Source organism: Osmia bicornis, chromosome 2 (genome assembly GCF_907164935.1).
Source record: "Osmia bicornis bicornis chromosome 2, iOsmBic2.1, whole genome shotgun sequence".
NCBI lineage: Eukaryota > Metazoa > Arthropoda > Insecta > Hymenoptera > Megachilidae > Osmia > Osmia bicornis.
This window is the reverse complement of record NC_060217.1, coordinates 8569127-8591659: the sequence shown is the minus strand read 5'-3', so window position 1 is coordinate 8591659 and position 22533 is coordinate 8569127. Positions and strand designations below refer to the sequence as shown.

The following is a 22533-nucleotide window of genomic DNA, read 5'->3' as shown; positions in this document are numbered from 1 at the left end:
TTCAATTCCGAACACTTCAGGTTAATTAAATTTAGATTTCGAAAGATGGGGGTTGTATTTGGTAAAAATAATTCGGACAGTGTCGATTTTACGTAACAGCGAACAAAATTGTTAAAAATCACGAAATTGACTTTGCCTCGTGGTAATCGTTTTAGAGTTTCATTCGTACCGTGTCGTTTTCACGCTTCGCGGCATAGTCATTTCCTATTTCCACGGTGAAAATTACAATTTCTACCGCGTGCTATTGTACACAGACGTTTGCTCGATTTCCACGGCAACTCGCGTCCCTTTCGAAATTTAAACTTTCCAACTTTCGATGAAACTGTCGACGGTGATGCATCTGTCTACGTGCTCTGTGTTTTAAAAATCCTTCTAGTAAACTTGGCACAATCTTGTCTTTCCTCCCCTTTGGCCCGTGAATATTTCCTTCGATCCGAACGGACAGTCCCTGTGGTCATTTTTCGGAACAAAATAAATCAACGAGGCAATAAAGGAATCGGTTGTTACAAAAGAATACCTAATGATATCGTTGCGAACAGGTGATTTATTCGTAATCATATGGGTCGTCGTAGGTTTCTGAAATAATTCAACCGGTCTGGCAATTAAATCGGACTTGCAAATAACGTCCCGTAAATATTCATTCGTGTAGTTTACAAAATGCAATCAGTATTACTAATTTAACATGCAGCTCTCAATTTATAAATGTTAATTTATCGTTTCTCCGTTGTACATTCGCTTTTCGCTTGTTTTACCATTGAATTGTTCCTGATAGAAAACTGTGCTTGCATGAGGATTGTAAATACGCGTATGAAATTCGGTCGGAATAGATGCAAAATGCATTGGCATACGTTCTCCGATAGAAGTTCGCAGTTCTTTTGGCCGATATACACGTATTTGCCGGCGAAACAAGATTTGCGCTCGACGTAAATCCCTTTATCCGTATTTTATCGGGAAAATTTTCGTTACCGTACGACAATAATGCGGTCGACCAACGAATCGATAAAATACCGTATCTACAAGGGAACGTTACTAAATGGTTCGTTAAATACCTTTGACGATTGAAAAAGACCGGTATTATAAGTTTCGTAAACGTAATCGTTTGTTACGTGCGATTGCAATTTATGTGTAAGGTCATTCGGATTTCTCACTGGAGCATAGATGAATAAAACTAGAAACCGTCAACAGGCTTCCGTACAAATTAAATAACTTTTAATAGCAGGTGTTCTTTTTCTCGTTGGATCACGGAATTGTGTTCATATCGCAACGGAGTTAACCGCGGGAACATGGAAAACGAGGAAAATACAAGGTCTGGGGATTTAACAAAGCTAGATTGTAACTTCCTTTCGGGTCATAGTATTCATGAATATTTAGTTCCCTATTTTAGTAGTTCTAGCGTTACAATCGTAACAAAATATCGAATCACAGTTTCCATCTAGAAACGGATTAAATTCAAAGATAATATCCTGTGTAATAGACGCAGATAGAGTGTTTCATTTCCAATCGAACCACAGTTTCGCTTCGTCCACCGCTACCGATCCTTGTTCTAATCTCGAATCTCGGTATATTCGTTCGCATTCAATATTCAAGGAGTTCATTCGCTTTTCCGCGAAAGGTAAGTGCGATGATTTTAGTAAAAGATGAAGAAGATCCTTCGGAAGGCTATCTTATTTAGCCGGAGAACGGTGCGGTACAAGAAGCAAGGAAAATTGAAAACATTCTCGAAGACAAGTCCTTTAGAAATTTCCATTTTCCTCGTCTAGTAGTTCACCCGTCCCTCCTCACCTCTCTCTGTTTATCTGTATCTCCCAGGTCTTGAAGAAAAGATGCTTGCCTGTTGGTTTACTCGAAACTGAAGCAAAATACACTCGGTTGAATCCCGTTTGCACAATGTACGTTTCCTCTTTTTCATGTTTGCATTACGACTGAAGTACTCGGAAACTTGGACCCGTTGTATGTTCTTCTTCTTCCCTTCATTCTTCTTCGTTAACTTATAACTTTTCATCAACCTTTACACGATACATTTATTAATTTTTCATTACCCTTTCTAACAGAGGCCAACTTTTATTTTGCAAGAAGATAATTGCAATTATTTTCGACGATAAAGTGTACCGTTCGAAGGTGTGATTACGCTCGATTTGTTGTTTCGTGTAGCTGGAAAGGTTGCCGGTTTAAAGAATGCAAAACTAAATCACGCAAGATTTCCCAAGCGTGTGATTTGTCTAGAGGGCAGCAGTCAGTTTACTCTCTTCTCACCGGAAGGCACGGTACACTTTCATAGAGTTGCCTGACCATTTGTTACACAGCTGGCTTCAACTTCGTGGAGTGTAGTAACTCGAAAATTGGCGAAAGCTACCTTACGGATGATTCATCATCGGAAAAACGAGTAATTAGTCTACGTTTAAGAAGCTGATTTATCTTTCGATACCATACTTCTAATATTTCACGGAAACAACCACGAGTAATCAATTTTCTTAACTAGATTTATCCAAAAAATTTTTAACAACCCTGCAATAAATATTCTTTTCGCATCGTCGCGACTCGACTGCCCGTCGCCGTTCCATTTTTCATTCAATTATGTCTGCTTTTGTCGGACAACTTAGCTAGCGCTATTTAATTGCGTCCAACTTTTTCTCAAAGTTTCCTGAAACTTTTTCATCTTCTGTTTTTCCTTTTACGGTTCTCGTCTCCTCTCGACTGTCTCCCGTTTCTCTACCAAAAAATATCTCATTTTCTATGCTTCGCGTTCCTTTGAATGCTATTTTTCTGAAAAAAACGCTATGGCATACGTTTCGTAGGTCCTCGTCACGATTGACTCGGCACAGCCGTGTACCCGCATCGCTTTAACGAATTAATCCTTCTCAGGATTACCTCCGGAAAATTTAGCAAGCTTTGATACAGTAGATACGTCTAATGACACGCTTTCAAGGCGTATTTTCCGGCTAACGTTTATTTCGTACGTAGAATTGTTTTGCGGATTTAGCCTCTGATGTATCACCCATCCTGCCCGGTGTTTCTCTATTTCCCCGACAGAATTCGGAAGATATATGGCTGCCGGGGTGGAAAACACATCCTATAAGTGCTGTTGCTTTTAAACGGCCACTCAGATCGCGCAATACGTAACTCGACCTTTGACTGGCCTCCATTTTATCCGAATCTCGGTTCTATAATCGTCTGCAGACGAATTTAACTTGGTGGAGAAAAAATTGAATCGACGAAAGAGAATCACTGTTAAAAGACGTTGCTTTTATTCCCTCTACATTCCGCGATCACAATTTCCGTATTTTATTCGCGCTCTCTTTGTACTCCACTTTTCGTTCAACCATCGATCCGACCCGACCGTCTTAGCTGTTCGGCTGTTTTCCTTGCAAATATTGCTTTATACACAAGTACCTTCAGTTAACAGTTTTCCGTTTGAACAGAGGAAATTCTCTTCGCGGTCGAAATACCGGAGATCATTTTTCTCGAGATGGTAAAACTATTTTTCCCCTATTTCCGGCGTCAATGGCAGCGCGCGTTTGCCGTTCCCTATAAATCTGAGAAAATTGTTGCTTGTTCTGTCTCGTATTTCCTTTCTCTACCGCCTCGGTTGTCCTCTGAGAAATAGCCTGACGTAGACAACAGCAAACTATGACGGTTCTTTCAACAACTCGAAGCAAGACTATGGATTAGGTATACGCATTAATTCATAAGATTTGCTTGTTTTACGCTCGAAATTTAGTTTCCCGAATAATACCTTCTACGATCGTGACCAGTGTCAGTATTACTCTCACGTTTGGAAGGAAACACTGAAAGCTACCGCGTCGCGAGCTTAAAATCACATTTTTACGAACATTTGCCGAGGGCCTGGATGACCTGCCGTTCGTACGTGAGCCTCTCCAAGAAATGTCACGTAATAACCAAGTCGTTCGAACGAAACGACTACACTCTCCCACGCGTTTCGTGACATTTTATCGGCCAGAAATACAAGGTTACCAGTACGAGACCCGAATTAGGTCGTTCGCTCTCATCGATTATTAATCTTAACCTAATCGATCGCGATGGACATCGATTAACCCCTCGAATTCAAATCTTCTGTCTCGTCTACTCGTTTTTCAATTATTACCCGTATCGCTGCCAATCTGAACTCGATAAAGCGTTGGAAGGAAAAGCGTGCTCCGACCGTTTCCACTCGCGTGCTGTTATCGCGATCGGCAACGTCGAAGCACCGCGGCAAGAACTACCCTCGCGTCGGGTCGGATGCAAATAAAAGCTCGACGAGGGTTCGATAAGTTGTTTCGCGGAGCAAGTTTCGTCGATCGATCCCGTGAAAACGGACTCGCGGCGGAGAAGAAAAGGAAATGAAAAAGAAAACAGCGGCGGCGAGCGTGAAACTCGCGAGCGACGTTCGAATACCTAGTCGACGTTACTATCGGGGTTAGTGATCGCAAGTAGCCGAGCTCACAGCCGATACAGGGCAAGGGGTGAGAAAGAGAGGGGCTGCATCGAGGCATACCGAACAAGCGGAGCGAGAGAGACCAGCCGAGGGGTTGGAAGAGAGTCAGAGAGAGGGCGAGAGGAAGAACGCAGCCTCGGAAAATCGATAGAACCCGAGGGTCGCGTACGCCGCTCGGAAAATGAAGGCGCAAAACTTTCGACTATAAAATCACGGCTTGTAACCGGCTCAGACAGCTTGTACCCGGGGCCTTTGGGTGCTAGCTGCGTTCGGTCACCCTGTTACGAGAACGTCTGAAGAGGCTTATCCCGTCGGCGAAATCAGAAAATGCGCTTCGCTCCACTCGAGACTGTAAAAACGACGATAAGATCTACGGTTGATCTTGTTACAGGGCCGCAAACTTTTGCCTGCTGACACCCTCGTTGGAAACTCGACCAACTATAAAGGACTTGGTGTACCCTCGCGAATCTTGAACCACTTTCCACCGAAGATGAATTTCACCTTGTCTTCCCTTTTTGATTAGTTTGGGTTTCTTCGAAGATGGATGGTCCCTAATTCATCCCCTTTGTCGGCGTTACTCGAATATCAATATAGTGTTCCGAGCTTTGCCACTCTTTTACAAGTAGATAATTCTACGTTATTTGGATCGAATTCCTGTTTCATTTGAAACTCGAGCTGTAAGAAAATATCAAGGAAAGAAGATTTCTCGTTTGGATTCCACGAAACGATTCCGTTCTTTTGGCGATGGAAAAAGGGATACAGTTTAAATCCTGAATATCTTTGCGCGAATCTCGTCTGTCACGCTTTAGCAATCTCGACGAGCTTTCATGCTAAAACATCCAACGTGAAATGTATACTTGCTTTCGAATTTCAAACGGAAATTCTAGGTTCTTTTCTGTTAATTGCAAAAAGCACTGTCATTATCTTTAAGACGACTTTAAAAGTTCGAAAGCTAAGTTCTTTCCACGACTAAACGAGGATACCGGAAACTTCGAATCACGTCTCCCCTGTAAACAGCCAATCACCGACGCCAACTTCTTCAGAGAGAATTTTTAAAAGATTCACTCCACATACAGAGTTTCTTTGTTCAACTATAGAAACCATATCCGTGTCGTACAATCTGAAACTTCTTAACTGCGCGAGCCTCTGATCCCCGGAAGTAGCTGTAACAGAAAAGTTTTCAAATGTTGGAAAACCTCGGTGAATAAAGCAACGTATGTGCTTTCCTTCCATTTAGCTGATGATTTACGTAGGACGTTTTGAAATTATAGCGCGACTCTCGGCTTTCCACTGAATTTCAACCATAATGCAACTTTGTGTATTCTTGTTGGCAACAAGCTCGTTTACTCGCGTCAACTTTTCAGCTTTTCTTCGCGAGCTTGATTAATTCTTTGCTTGTCGCACCTTTAAATGTTTATTTTCTGCTTGAAAATTTTGTTCCTTCAATTTTGTCGCTATTCAAAAGCACGGCTCGCATATTAGCGAAACGGCAGCGCAAATTATAATATAAAACAATAATTTACGCACGGTACACTTTTTGGTATTCATAAATAACGCTGATATTCTATTTACGCCGTGCAGGGGAATATTGTGTGCGTGAAATTTATTTCGTTCAACCGTATCTCGTAAACTTGCCCGCCCGTGTTACGTTGTATTCTTTTTTATTCAAAGAGGGAAAAAACACGACATTCCCAGTATGTATATTTGATCAAGAATATTTTAACTATTCGTTATTATGATAGTAATTAGCTGTACCGTTATAAATGTTTCATTAAATTACGTAATATCTTGATGGCGATTCATAAAGAAACAATACACGAATTACACGCTGTTCCATTGTTTGCTGTAACTGACAAGCGTTTTACATTAAAAATATTAATGAAAAATTTGCATAGCTTTGTTTCTCGAATGTCAAGCTTTAAATCAACAGGGTTTAAACGTTGGGTCGTTAAATCGAGTCAGAATTTTTACGTCTCGATACGCAACAACCTAATATTTTATCGGTATCATCAAACAACAGGCAGGAAACAGGAGATAAAAATAATAACTTTAATACAACGTGAACCTCGAACGAATGTTCCGCTACCAGTATGCTGTTATCGTTTCAAAAATCTCTTTTGTCGAATCAGAGGTTTTTTGAATTTCAAACGGGCACGCAGGGACAAGCCCCTTACAATTACTCGCTCGTGCAGCAATTTCTGTTTGACAAAACTTTTGCGTCCCCGTCCTCGATGGCTCTGTTCCGCGAACGTTATCCAGGTTACCTTACGTTAATGGCTGACAAGTGGAACGTTCCTCATTGGCATACGAATACGTATATCATCGATAAAGAGAGACGAATATGAAATTCCGAGGGCATTGTGAGTCGTCTGGACGGCGACGCTTGAATGGACGCCGCTATGATGCGATCCAGTCGCCCAATGAAAGGCGTCGCTTAATAAATCAACCGGCTCCTTTGTACACGCACAAATCGTCGACACGGGTCGAATAAAACGACGGATAAAGGAATAATATTCGTGCATACCTACCCTGCTTCACCTACGCTGTCAGGATTCGTCCAATATCCGATTCCAAAAGGTGCTTTCCAATTTACCTCGTAGACCGTACAGGATCACTCGAAATATGGAATTTTGTATTTCCATAAAAATTGCTGGATACCGGACGAATTTTGCCCCGATGGAAATCGAAGAAACATGTGCAGGGTTTAAATGAGAGGATCTCGTGACAGAGATTTGGAAATTTCAAGGTTTTAAGCTAACACGTTGAACGTCACAGTGAAATTGGGAACTTTTTTGTAGTATTAATTAATTTTCAAATTTCAAGCTTTCTATTTGCCATTTCACATTATTTGTACCATAGCAATAATACTTAAAATAATATTTTTCTATTGTTTTCTTTTAATTATTGAGACGTGTGTAAGTTGTATTCATTTCTTCGCTATATTCTTTCGTTATATTCATTTATTGTTCAGTTGGTAGAATGTGGTTTATTAAGAAAACTCGTTCTTCCGTATGACAATAACTTGCAGCAATAGGGAGTATTAGTTTCTACATTTTCAGTGAAGAAATTGCAGCAACTTGTTTGTATCAAGTTTCCCAATATAGACAGAATGTACTTGGAAACTCGTCCAGTTATGTCATGAATTGAATATCTTGATGCTACGGGAAGCTGAAAGCAGTAGAATCCTCGAGCTGAGATCGATAGAACGAGAGTCCTGGTACTTGTACCTGGGAACAAACTTCGTAGTTTAGCCAAGTTGCTTCTCTAGTTTCGTCACTGAGGGTCACATCGTTCCTTTTTTATTTATCGATGAGGTTACTTGTGCGTTTAATGGGATACAGTGGTAATTAGTAGAAAGCAATAATGTAGGTAATTTAGTTAAAATGAGTATGATATTCAAATAAAAGTTTCAAACTGCAAATTTTCATTTCGTTAGACTGTTAAGGTGAATAATAGCACATATTTTGGAAACTAAGCGGATAATGCGATTAAATGGGCGATATTTCGTTAATCCGAAACACAGGTGCTAGCTTTAGAGGAATGTAACCATGAAATCCGAATGAGTTACGCCGGAAATTACTCATTTACCGACTCCGACTCGGACGTTTTATGACTTTTCGCGATCGTTCGCGCAATTTCCGTGACATGTCGTGAAATTAACTATCGCGATGGACTGTTCCCGACAACTTATTAGAAATAGAGTGGAATAGTTTCTCTGCAAAGCGTGCAAGTGATTCAATAAATTATCACTTAAAAATGAGTTTTGTAAAGTGATTATAAAATACTCTAAATGTTCTAATTACCTACGAATGAATTAGAGGAGCGTAAAATCTCCGGTCGCTGATTAAATTCATCATTTTCGCAAATTTACCGGGTCGTGGTTGAAACTAGCTAGGTGCACCCAGAGAACCGCTATTAATTCCTCGCGACATCCGTTCCGGATGGAAGAGACTCGGTGCATCCCAGTTTCAGCTCACGTTCGCTGGATTTATCAGCCATCAGAATTTTCCGCGTGTACGTTTCCGAACGGTAGTCCACTCGAGAACTTTAAATCCGGTCCGCAGCGAAACGTTGGCCAGGAAGTTAGGAAGTTCCAGGCGACCTGATTTTCCAAGTAATACGCTCGAAAATAGCTTCCCCGATTCTATTTCGCGGGAAAAACACGCTACCATCGGTTGAATATTCAAAGGAATATCGAAAATGGTTTCTTCGGTGATAAAAAAAAAGACAACATTTCGAAATAGATCATTTCATTTAAAGCGAGTGAATAATCGTTTTCCATTAAAACGCTGATGAATCAATTATTAGTTAAATTAATTAATTCCGATTGACGTGGATGAGAATTAACTTTTCGAATTTCCGGAATTTAGAATATACTGGTGAATGAATTCGTTTCTTTTTATAACTGATTTAATTAAAACCTGACATAGATTTATCTTGATCGAAGCAACGATAAGATAGCGACGAGTTTCTATCGAAAGATGAAAAATCAATTTCTGGTATCCTCTCGTGATCAAAGTAAATTTTGAATCGCTCTTTCATAGATTTTATCCCGGACGTTTGTGTTGCAATAAGATTTCCGATCATCGAACGAGATACAAGCGAAGAGTGCATCCTGGATATCACATTCCTGTATTCTATTTTATATCATAATAATCGGATAAGCAACGGGAACGTAAAAAGAAGCTAACACTGCGTCCGATGTTATGACTTTCAGCTCTAACCATAATCGTAAAGGTACTGGCTTATAGGTTTAAGGTACTCTTATTTTCTTGCTGCGGGAATTGGCAATCGTGAACATTATTGGACAAACTGGAACAGATAGGAAATCTAATATTTTGTAAAAACAAAAGTAGCGTTATTTGTTTATCTTTTCTCGCAATAATGCAAAAAATTACGTCAGTTATACTGAAATTTACAGTCACGCGATACTTCGATAAAAATTAATCAAATACCATGCATTAGCGAGCGAGTTCCCTTTTTAAGACTGATCGATCGCTAATCAGCAGGTTGTACTACTGAATTTTTTGCACGATCTTGATTTCGTCCAAATTACCTGGCAAGAGATTTTACACAGAGCTTTTGGCTATAATAACTCAAATACTTTATTAACATTACCTTGGAAACAACGTCCTTGGAATGTGTTCTTCAGTCTGATCTATTCAATTTTCTTCTACTGAAACTCCTAGACTAACTTTACTTTTCATAGCAATTTCACCTGGCTATTAAATCGACCTGCTAAACGGTAATATAGAGTCAATCACATTGAACGTGTCAAATTTTGCGTACAGTTTACGTAGTACAAGATTATTCACCGTAATATCGGCAAACTCGATCGAATGCATTTGCCTGTCTACGGAACGTTGGTCTCGTTATCCTGTCGACTGGTCACATGCTTAATTCACGATACATTATTCATCAGTACTGCGACTACGTAATAGAGGAACGACGTTAGCTGAGGCTGATTCGAAACGAGCATATTGCCGTAAAATTGCATAGTAAACAGTTTTCTTAGTAACTGTATGAAAATAAGAAGACGTGAAAATTGAAGACTTAATAATCTTTTTAATTTAAGCATGGAATGGTTATCCCATTCCATGGAGTCTCAAACATGGAATCCCAACTTTGTAAAAATTTCTACAAATTTTTGAGTCAGATATATCGCACGTCTCAGTGGTCAGTCACAGGTTAAATAAAGTGCATCCAAGTTACCATTATTCCATTAATATACTGTGAAAGAAGGGTTCGTGATACTACTGCGTATACTCACGCGAAGCGTGAACTTCGAGGGCCACTACTCTTCTTCTCGAGGGTTGTTACATTCAAAGTGCATCGTTACGATAACGTTACGTGTCTTGACTGAAACCATTTACAAAACAGGGAGGCGCGAAGAACAGCGGAGAAGATAGACAGCGATAACCAACCTAGAAATGACATCGTTTGTAAAAGGGAACATTTTCTATGACAATCTTGACACGAAACAGCTATCGCTCCATATATCAGTACACGAATGTCCCCTCGTGTACAGACTTTTCACCTCGTACTCGAGTCTTATCGATGCTATTATTTAAAAGAATATTATCAATGCTATTATTTAAAAAATTTAAATTTTTCATATGTTCTTGAGAGAATTAAATTCTAATAACTTAGAAGATAAGAATTAACGACATATTTTCTAAAGAGACGAACGAGAATGTTGCCAGACGATTTTCCTAATTTAAACGCGTATTCAAGACTCCTAATTTGCATATTCGCACACCTCATACCACTAAGCTTATGCGGAGCGTATGCAAAATTCAAATAACTATCTAAGATATCATCATTGACGTTGTAACATCCTTGTTCCACCTCATGCCTCTTAGGAACTTTATGAAACTGGAATATCTTATGTGTCGCTTGGTCTTAACATGATTTATCAGAGCAATCAGTTTACTCCCCGTTGCACCGTGATTTAATTAACATAAATTTTGAAATTCAACAGTGATCAGAATTACAGTGCAAATGAAATTTTCATTTATATGTTCATAAAAACATTCATAAAAAAATGTTGACGAGTGATTTTTAATGGGATACTTTTTAGGTCCTTTGTACACGATGGCGTTTTGCAAGCTTCGAAAATAGTATGTCCGACGTAACGACGCTAAGGTAACGATGGTAGCGAGCATAAACGTGAATATATCCGTCCCGTTGATGCTAAAACTTCTCCATCGAAAATTCCACCGCTATTTGTAGCGTAATGAAACGATCGCCGGGATAACGAGGTTACGTAAGGCCGTGGTATTAAAACGAATTTCCCGGGAGGTAAACTTACCGGAGGATTAGCGAGAACGTAATCGAATCGATTTCTTGTCGCATAAATTACGTTTATCGAAAGTCGGAGCAGCAAACGATCGACTGTTCGACGTTTACTTTTATCACTTTTCCTTCCCTTTCCTAATAGTTATAGTTAGGCAATTGTTGCGCACAGTGGTTCGAGTTTCGCGTCGTAACGTTAACTCTTCTAGTTCTCTAGTCGCTAGTTTAACGAGTACGCTTCCCCTTCGGGAACACGCCGAAGGATTTTCGCGGTGGTTTTGCACACCCGAAGGAATCAGCCTCGACTTATCCTCGTTGAAATTTAATCGGAGCGTTGCGCGAAATTGTAACCGCATTATGAAAGAAAAAACGAGGGAAATGAGGAGAAAAGGTGAAGGAAAAGGGAAAGTTTTCAAGAATACGCAGCTCGGCTGGTTCGTGCGAGAAGCACCCTTCAAACGAGAGGGATCTTATGTTGCGAGCGAACGCGCGAGTCCTTAGAACGGAAAATTTCAAGGGCTATTTTTCACTCGACAGTGGAATTCTAAATTAAAAATATCCTAGAGGTTTTGTATAAGCATTATTGGTAACAAATTGCAGAAACCAAAATGAAGGAAAAATTCCATTATAAACTTTTCCAGTAATCCAATAAATTACAGGCAAGGTAAACATTTAGTTTTAGAACTAACAGAAAAGTCACGTCTGAATCGTAAACCCGGTCCCTGTTAGCCATCTTTAACAGGTGTGTGTCGTAGCCTTCCTCATCCCTCTGACCCGTCCTTCGTCCGTCTGAACTGTCCGACCTCCTTTGCACCACTATAATCCGATTGTTACGAGTTACCCTGTAGAACAACCTGGCCAACCTAACCCTTGTCCCTGGTCCGTTCGCTTCCCTCGTTCGTCCTTTGCTGACCATTCGGTCCCTTATCAATGCGATTCCAACCAGCAACCAGTGCAAATCCTTCGAGTTCCTTCGAGCTTCAATCCCAGGATTATCCAGCTTTTCTAGGTCACGGCTAATTGGCTAACCAGCGTAATTACCCCTTGACGCATCGCGAAAGAATTCACAAGAGTCGTTATCCGAACGACGCGGAATGAACTTCAACGAATTACGTTGGAATAATTCAAACGATCGGTGTCTGTGAATGATTCAGGATATTTGATGACGATTAGGGTTGAAAGGGAGAATCATCATTACTATGGATGTCTATTACTGAATAAACGATGTTGTGGATATAGAAGGGTAGAAAATAAAAGGAACGTACGTTTTCCACGACTTATGGCTGCGCAGACGTGAGGTTATTAATCTTCTATTGCTTCGTGATACGATCATTTTTTGTCGAATGACAGATTATGGATCTTGTACAGTGAGTTTTCTGTTCCTTTAGGTTGATTCTTGTAGCTTTTTCGTAGTAGAGCTTGGTATAATAGAATCCATTTTGTAATGGTATTAATGTTATTTTTTATTTTTATGTTGAATGATCGGTTATTTAGTTTAAAGTAATTAAACGGAAGGAAATCGGCGTAACCCGAAAAACTGTCGCAATTTATCCCATGGAAATATCTAATTAGAAAGATGTAAAAATGCAGGTGTAGCCTTCACGCAGAATTGTATTCGAACAGAATAGCAATGAACCAGTTGGAGCAAGCACGTAAATTGAACAGCTTTAATCCGCTTCGAAACTATCGGAAAAGCTTGGACCTCAATTTTGTCACGTACGTAAAAATACTGGAAATTCGTCGACGATGTGAAATTATTATCATCCTTCCGTTTGGAAGTTTGTTTGAAACGAAATGGTAGATTCCATAGAAAAATTCTTTTCATGTAACAAAATTAATGTTTTTGAAGAAACTTGCAAGTTGCTCTTTGTTACACATACAAAGTTATAATCTGTTGCTACAGTTAACTGAAAATTTATTTGACATTTTCACGGATTATCTTCAGCAGAATTAGAAAATATTAAAACAATCGTATTCAAATAATTTTCTAAGCTTCTTAAAAGCTCAAACGCTAAATTCTCTGAACCTTTTAAAATAATAAGAAATTAATAACCCTATGTTTGATTAATGTTGTGAATAATGGCGGAAATGATCAGATTAAGCTTGATTATATCCGGACAAAAATATGATGGAAATAAATAATTCACAATTCATTGAACAGTAATCGGCGCATATGAAACTGTGATTAGTTGCATTAATTGAATCACTTACGAGATGATTAAAATCATTCAATGGAATATACATATATTTTAATCTGACTGTGCCAAAAAAACGCAGCATGTGTGTTTTTGTTTTAATCCCTCGATTCAAGGAAATATTTATATTTTCATTCGAATGCTGCGCATGTAATTTATAATTAAAAGGAGAGCTCGTACTGATAATTATTCAAGTTTTCAATCAACCATTCGTGCAAATGGAATATTACATTTTGCTTTCGTTTATTTCTGAGAAATGAAATTGAATTGTTTATCAAATTTCTTCAACCTGTTTATTAATTCGGAAATTTTTATACAAAATTTTTGTATACAGCTTTTAACATATTCATTGTGGCGGTGTCAGCTGTTATTAATGTCATGCCAATATAATTTTTCATGTTATTATTTCATACTAACAGCCTAATATTCACGATCTACAGTTGTGCAATTTATTTATAATATTAAAATTATCTTTTCATTTCATTATTTGCAGATGAAATATTAATGGTATTCAAAATTTCTTTTCCATTATCTCCTAATTATCTAATTAACTTAAAGACAATCAGCTGGTTATCAAAGCAATATAGTAGCTAAAATAGCTTCACGTTTCCTGTTATGATTTTCACTTAATGTTCCAATTGCCCTCTCATTACTTCCATTGCAAACTCGTAACTCTTTGCCCTTTCATTGTACGATGCAGCTCCACCATAATGGAGCTACCTAAATGGCAATCAAGGTTAATCGGAAATGATAGTCATCGTTAACGTTATCTGACTAATTAAACTGAATTTGTAGTGTGTGGGATCTCTCGATAATCATTGTTGTTCATCTCCACCCACGTTCACATTTCTGTGTCGAGGATGCTATTCGCTTCAACTTCCAACCGACTGCAGTTTCAATTATTAATCAGAATGATCTCTTTGTAAAAGAATCGAAATATAATTTCCATATGACACGAAATTGATGGGAAATATCAGCTATCTTCGTGTGTCTTTCACTCAAACGACAAATTAACCCGTCTTCTCCTAATTGACAGATCGAAGTTGATAGATGAACAAACGCTTGAAATATCGAATGGGAATAAAAAGGTCATATGCCAGAAACGTTCCTTACTAAATAAACGTACGCTTAATTGCTTCGATCGCAGCTGTGCTAATCCGACTGGCGAAAATCTGACGGCTTAATTACCGACACCTGGTTCGGCGGCAGGCGTTAACACGCCGCAAACGTATCAGCCGAAATACCAGCTCGTAATTAACGTTCTCGAACTTCTTAATAGGTCGCCGAAGACGAATACGGAATATTATTATCATTGCGTTAGCGTTGCTTGACGAGCAGACAATGTTTCAGTTACTCGAGTTGGCAAAACGAAAGATTCAAGACAGGTTGGCTAGATAAATAGTACCCGTTAAACTGACAAAACTTGTCAAAGTAAACTCGCAGGTTCGTATGAAACTTTGTAAAGATCCTCTTTCAAATATTCCTCTGTTCATGCGAGCCGTGAATTAGATTCGGTCGTGGGTAATGGTTAGCTCGCATGGTGTAATTAATGATTCACCATTAGTGTGTTTCCGGTCAGGAGTTCAGGGTAATAAAAAGCGGAGGATAGAGAAAATCGTGTCAAGGAAGGCGGAGGTATCGAGCACCCTGTCACCGATATTTATTCGTGCATCGTTACGTCGCTTCGAGTTGCACTTGACGAAGGGAAACTTTTCACGACGCTCCTTTCAGCGTCGATGACATAAATCAAATTTCTCCCGAGCATTTGGTGTAACCGTGGCCTCTATTTTCGTTTCAGGTACGTAGTTCGAGCCAGTGAACACTTGGACGTAATACCTGGCTAATTGGCTACGGGGATCACGGTTCGGTGAGTAAACATTATTTCGAACGATGGAAAAATTCATAGGCGAACCGATAAATAAGGGAAACGACCCTGTTTCCTGCGGTTGCTTTTAATAGCGCTCTTGCGATTCGATATTCTATGGAACAAGCTTGGAAATTGCTTGACTTTCCCGAGAGTTTCGTTATCGAGAGAACTCGGTTCTTGAAATTTTCAAGAATGTCTCTCTGATCCTTGAAAAATACGCGTATTCACCTTCGTGCAATTTTCTTTCCACACGCCCCAGTTATAAAACAATTTCAAACTTTATTTTCCGAGGGTGCACTGGATCCATTTCAAATTTACAAATTCTTTACGAGATTCCAGTAGTTTTGCATTTAATTGGAGGTTAACGAAAATGTGTGTTCAGTAGTAAGAGTCAACGTATCATCGTACGAGATCGTGGCTGGTAGAGAAAAGAATGTTCGCGTGCTAACAATTGTATCCAAGATCGCAGCAAGTTAAGATGAAATTGCAGTATAAATATATTTATGATCCCGTACACGACAGAAACACGCGAAATCCATAAATTTGTGTCTGCCACTTCTGTCTTATAATATATCAACTGGTATCTATCCGAATGATATACGTACAAAGTTGAATTATTACCCGAACAAAAGAGAAATAAAGAAGTTAGAACATTTCGTTTTTTGTGTGAAATTTTGAAAATTTAATCGTTCAATCCAGTAACCTTCATGAATCAAATTTCTTACTATTATCAAGAGTGCTATTCCCCCGTTGTAGGTCAGAACGTAAAGAAAATATTGTCTGATAAGAAAAAACATTGGTTAGCTTTTATTTTCTATGCACGATATCAATTCAACTGCATCAACTGCATAAGGATAAGACAAAGTGCAGCACGTTCTAAATGTTCATCTTAAGTTAGATAATACGGAATGAGATAAATTCAAGGCATACCAGGTAAAGGAAAGATATCATCGATAAATGTTCTTAGTTTATTGCGTTAATTATTGCGGTACGAAGAGAGTCTGTTCGCGACGCAGCGCAGGGTGGTCGCACGCTTTGCAGGATACGTCCCGCTCAGCTAATGATAGTTAATTATCATTAACGCGTGGCATAATGCTCGCGCGACTATAATCCCATTACGAGCGTAGTTCGTAGGTGAATGCATTTTCATGCAGCCTGGACCAACATGCGATCCGTGATACCGTCGAACTCGGGCCGTTGTTGAACGCGCGTGCAAACGACCTTAAGTGACGTGTATGGGCTCGTGATTTAAATATACGCCCGGCCACTTCAAAGGGTAACCATAAAAAAGGGTGCAGCTCGTGGACCTGAACTTTTACGAAGCTGACTTACGCCTCGACGTAAAAAAGTCTTCGTTCATCGATCACTCTGGAATTTTGATTTATTAGCTCGTTAAACTGCATACGAATTCGTTGCGTTTATTCGAAATTAACCGTATTAAACTAAAATTAGGAAACGTAGTGAACACGTTTCACGGAAGGCTATGTTTCTTCCTTGAACTTCGAGACGGTAACTATGCAAAATTTCGTCCAGATTGGCTGAAGGGTTAATTGAGAACACACGGACAGACATTCGATTTTATACGAACATAGCCAGTACTTAGATGGTACTAACCTACTTCTAAATAGTACTTTGACCATGTAGAAACTTCCCTTGTTATTAACATCGACGCCTTAAAGCTTCCTCGAAAATTGGTGGTCCATGGCTAACGACTATGCACACTACGGTTAATGCAGCCTCATAACCCTCTGTTTCAACCTCCAACGTCTTAGATTTAATTAACGTTTCTATTCTCGGTAGAGTACGCGATTTGCGTTGAATGGCAAATCATTGAATTACCGAAGGAAGCTATAATTCTGCCAACTCCTTTCAATTAATTTAACGAAGTAATTAAAAAGGAAACATAATCCAGTCCTGTTCTCGCATATTTCTTTTCTGTTTCCATTGAACTTTGATTTCTACAACGGGTGTTCGAAAATCAAGATTTGTTCAAAGAGTTGGGTGAATGCAAATGGAAGGCAGGGAAATTCAGCTGGGATCGTTACGTCCCTCAAACCTGTCCGAAGAATTCTCCGTTCAATCTGAATCGCGCGTGTAGACGCATGTACGTATATCTGTACCCTGTCGTCCTCTTCTGTCGCTTTGAAAGTAGAATTCAGATGTCTCGTGGGAAACGCGATTGGAATTGCGAAAGAAACAAGCTCGAGTGGCAAACCTAAGGGGAATAAAACGGAATCGCAACGAAATTGTCTCGGATGTCGTTCTAGGCATTTATTCGTCCGATGCACGATTCGCCCGATACGGATGACCCCATTTCCATTTACGACAGTGAAACTCTTGGACAGATGGTTTCTGGGTGGTGCGAAACCAAAGTTACCCACGCCAAAGAATCCACGTGGCTATAGTTACGTTCACCCTTTCAGACCCACCTTTCACACGGTTGATAGAGATTTTCTTACATGCAAACTGTTATCATTTTTCCATTTAGTCGAGATTGCAAAAATGAAAGTTTGTGAAAATGTTAAAAAAGTGAAATTGTTTTACGTAATTTTTGAATATCCCCATTTTTATAATTTTCAATTAGTTACAATTAAGGATCAAAAGTTTACTTGTTAATTTTCAATAAGATATCTTGTATATCAAAGTTTGAAACAGTTATGTAGGTTAGTTGCATAATTTACAAGTTTGATTGCAAGGCCATGCGGTTCCTTTGATTTAGTTAACTTTAAACACTCAGCATCTGAACTCGGCCAACCTTGAAAATGTGGCTAACAAGTATCTACCTTGGAATATATACCACTTTCAAGTTAATATTTGTTACCTGCAATAAACGTCACTAGTAAGCGAATTTATCGTGGATATTTTCAAGTGGAAACTTCGGCTATGAATTTTGCATATCCCAAGAAGATTCTACTCTTTTCCACAATTGTTCCAACTTTCCACGTTTTAACCAGCTCGTACTTACCTTATCCACGACTAATTTTCAAAGATAATTATTTCTACGGTCGAATTATCAAATACTTGTTTATTATTCGAATAAATTTCCGTCGATTTATTACATCATTTAACATTGTCCAAGGGTGGCATTTTTCTCACGAAAGATAAACTGGAGTACGAAAAAAAGGGGCGTACACAAAGAAGGTCGTACCACTTGAAAAATGATATAACCAACGGTGATCCTCGCTGAGAAACGTCTCGATGGATGTTTAATAAATCATCCCGCGTAGAATCCGTGCAGTCTCGTTAAAAGAATGCGATACAAAGTAAAATCGTAGAAGATGAAACCCGAAGAAAGGGAGAAAAAATATGATTACATTCAACGGGAACTTGTTACGCTCGAAAGAAAATGGTACATCACCCTGCGACGCGTGATCGTTTATTTATTTATTATATTTCGACCCGGCTGTCATAAAAAAAAGGGAAGAAATAGTCGTCAAAGAAGATTAGAATTTCTGAAAATGGTGTACAGGATTTAACCCGTGGACAGGGGTTGAAGAAGGGTGGTTGATGGAAGGCAAATGTTTCCCGCGTTTCATCTCGCCGCTGTGTGTACGGCGTGGCGCAATTTTACGTTTGCTCCTCCCTAACGAAGAATAATGGAATTTGCCGGCGAGAGGATGCTGCGGAATTTCGAGGCTGAAAATCTACCCGCTTTTACGACGTGTCGATGTACCGTTGTTGCTGGAATTGCGATTGCGGCCACTGCAGCTCTCGTTCAAATTATAAACGGTATAGGGAACGCGGCCGCGAATGCTCGCACAGGGCTGAATTGCGGGAAAAGAAAAGAAAAGAAATTAAAGGTAGGAAGGAAAAAAAGAAGGGGGTTGGGGGATGAAATTTCAATTTAACGCGCACGAGAATACACGAGGCGAAGGTAATTTTTCACGATTCGCGGTGTAGCAAAACGCGACCGCTTTTCACGCGTTCCCTCGATATTTCACGGACGATGTTTGTTCCCGCACGGGTGTCGGTCAATTCAGCTTTAATCGCATGTTTATTTAAATAAATCGACAATTCTCATCGCGATTCCTAGGGGTCACGCGCGATTGCATGCTGGAAAGTATTTACCTACGTACTTGTGAAATCGAGTTTCATCGCGAAACAGATGTTAGAGATTATTGTTGAATATTTGTGTCCTTGGCTTTCGATCAATAATTTATTCGACGAGGATTTTCTTTTTTAAATGTACAATCCAGTCGGTCGTAGATGGTTTTAGACGTGTTCATTTTTATTTCAGCAATTAACCCGGTAGTAGTCGCGGAGATCGAATAAATCCGGCTAGAATCTGTTATCAAATAGAGTCCGGCACATCAAAACGAATAGAAAAATAGCTATTTCTGCCTCGCTAAAATGTCAAACAAGCTGCTTTTCCATTCGCCACGTCGTCTGAAAAGGACTTTTCCCTTTAAACCTCTTTCCAGCGTGACGTGTTTGCTCTTAAAAGGACTCGTGTGTTACACACTCGCGTGTATGTACAGACGTACACACACACGTACACACGTACGTTAACCATACTCGCTCAGTTACTTGTCACATTTCAGTAGTAAGAGCTCAGACTGTTGCATTATTTCGCTGAGAGTAGGAACATTTTCCGACATTGCTAAGTTTCAACGCGAAATTCAACGTACAGTCTCGAATCCTAATTCCTCTTCTCATCTACCATTATTCTACCTATTAACCGTAAGATTCTGGTCTCCGTAGGAATATTAAAAATATTCCCCAAAGAAAAATGCCGAGGAAAGTTTAATTAACTTTCGGTTAACGTTTCATTCGTTCCTGTGCGGACGTAAAGAGAATAATGAAAGAAAACATTGAATCTCTTCTACTTCTTTCAACCACCTGCACCGTGTAAAATAAAAGAATCTTCCGAATCAAATCTGCACAGGCAAAATGTAAATCAACATGCTCATTCTTAAATCGTTACCAGTCTTTATGAAAACAAATACTCGACAATTGTTGTATATCCAACAAAGGAGAAACAGCAAGATATAAGATCGAGCAGTTTCTCAGCCGGAGCTAAAACAATAAGCGTAATTTCATTAAACCTTTCCAAGCCATTACATTTTCGTTATTACTTCTCAGTTTCGTTTGTACCCATTCAGCTACCGTGAAATATGTCTTCGAACAATTGCACGCTTCGTATATCTTACTTTCAATGGCCTGAGACCACGGTTCAACTACCAAACGTGAAAGCGAAAAATTAATTGGCGTTCTATTATAGTTTGCCCACCTAGCTGTTGATGAGTTTCTGATTAATAGCGACGAGATATTCCGCGACGAGGGATGCAGGGTTAATGTTCGAGCATAATGGACCTAGACCAGCCGCATTAGCGTACCAGTACGAAAACAAACCAGGGAAAGTGTTCAACCCCCGTCAAGGATAGTTGAAATAGAAAATTGGTGGGAAAAATGAGGATAGTTATTTCATATCCAGACCTCGTTATTAGTTGCTCGAGGTACGAGTCGCGAAAGTGCAATTATTTCTACTTAATTTCAAGCAGCGCTAATTTCATCGCTAACAGGATGACACAAGTTAATTAACTGTACTTAATGAAAGCCCTTCTAAAGGAATTTTGCAAAAGTTATGCCGATAATTGATTCGTGTCAATGTTTTAACGTGTCAAGTATTAGGAAGTTTAATTAAAACGAAGAGGCACGCGGCGATATGTTTTCTGTCGAGGGTGCTTGTTCGATGAGCGAACTTTCGATGACTTGCTACCAACTTTCATCAGAAATGTTGTCCAAAGTTCAAGCGCTTCTTCCTCCTTTTAACGTCGCACGATCGATAAACTGAGAACAATTCCGAAGAGAATCTACCTTCACCTCAGCTCGTCAGGTGCATAAAATTATTACTATACTAAATTAGAATCTGTATGAAATTGAAAAATTCTTCTGATCGTTCGACACGGAGAAACGTGTGACAAATTCGATAGAATTGAATACACAGGAGAGTGGAACTGTTCTTGAAACACCAAAGTTTTCCAAAGGCCTCGATCCATATCGACAGGTATTCGAGTTTGAACAGAACTGAAAGCACTCTTGCCTCTCTCATGGAATAATCCTTTGAGAGAAACAGTAAACAAATGAAAGGTGTGTCGATCGAACGCGAAAACTTGAATCTACCTCGCCTCTCGCGAGATCTAATTATCAAAGGAATTATTTTCGATAAAGAAGGTAGCGAAAATTGTTCACTTTCAGTTTGAAGTTTCAACGTTATATGCAAATAAATCGTTATCAAGCAGCAACGAGGCATTCAGTGGCTTTCGATATAAGTTAAAGAAGAAACTTTATAAAAAATCGTTTAAGGGGTGGCTTGTAATAGATAAAAGGGATGAAATTTAGAGGATAGAAAATGTTTATCGCGGAACATAATCTCGCTCGAACGAAGCATCCTGTCGGACGATATTTCGGTTGTTCCGTGGTCATTGTTTAACCACTTTACAACTCAATTCCAACGGGAACTCGCATCCTGATGGAACGTATCAGACACGTGTATCCGGTTTACTGCCCCTGTTGTTAGTCGCGTTACGGTCACTATAAAAGATTCACCGTGGATAGAATATAATTCCGCTAACGTCGTTCAACAATAGGGGAAGAGACTTGGATAGGCCACGCCAGGGATGTTCGCATTCCTCGTGCAAACGGACGGCTTTATAAATATTTTAAATGCGGCAAGTTTTCTGAATCTTTATGCGGCTGGCAAAGTGGCTGGAATCCCACGTTTGACCCCATTGTGATTTCAGCCCGCGTGCGTACTCTTTTCCATTTTTATGGTCGTCATGATTTTTAAAGTACACACCATCGGGGGTGTTATTTATCTCGTGTCTAACCAACGATGATTTTATGATTCTAGAAATTTTCTTCCGAGAAACGATCATTTTCTCGACACATCCTCGTTACGAATTCAGTAATTTACTGTCGGTCGAGAAGTTTAGACTCTCGAACGTGTCTGCTATTCGACAACAAAAGAGCAATTTGCATGCTGCAACAAAAGCAAATATCTATTATAAATTCAACGGGTCACGGCTCAAAATATCAGCTGATATACGATCGTGTTATGCACTCCCTCGGCGACAGCTTCAACGATCCACTTCAATTATTGTCATGGAATTTCTATTCACGTATAAATGTTTGTATTGATATATTCATCGATCTGGTCCCTCGTCTACGAACGTTCGATTTTAATGAAAATCTAACGCACAGTGAAAAAAAGAAAACCATGATTAAAATTCCTGCAAATGGTG

General features: G+C 39.4%; 1 protein-coding gene across 2 annotated transcripts in view; it reads left to right on the top strand.

Moving 5' to 3' along the window:
* The window catches only part of LOC114875637 (leucine-rich repeat-containing protein let-4), a 79908-nt gene that overhangs the window by 20737 nt on the left and 36638 nt on the right, over positions 1 to 22533 (top strand). Inside the window, exon 2 of one of the 2 annotated variants that reach the window (XM_046290171.1) lies at positions 15221 to 15289. The exons of the other annotated variant lie outside the window; for it this stretch is intronic. The gene's annotated coding sequence lies outside the window, so the exon portion shown is untranslated. The remainder of the gene's footprint in view (positions 1 to 15220; positions 15290 to 22533) is intronic. 2 annotated transcript variants of the gene reach the window in all.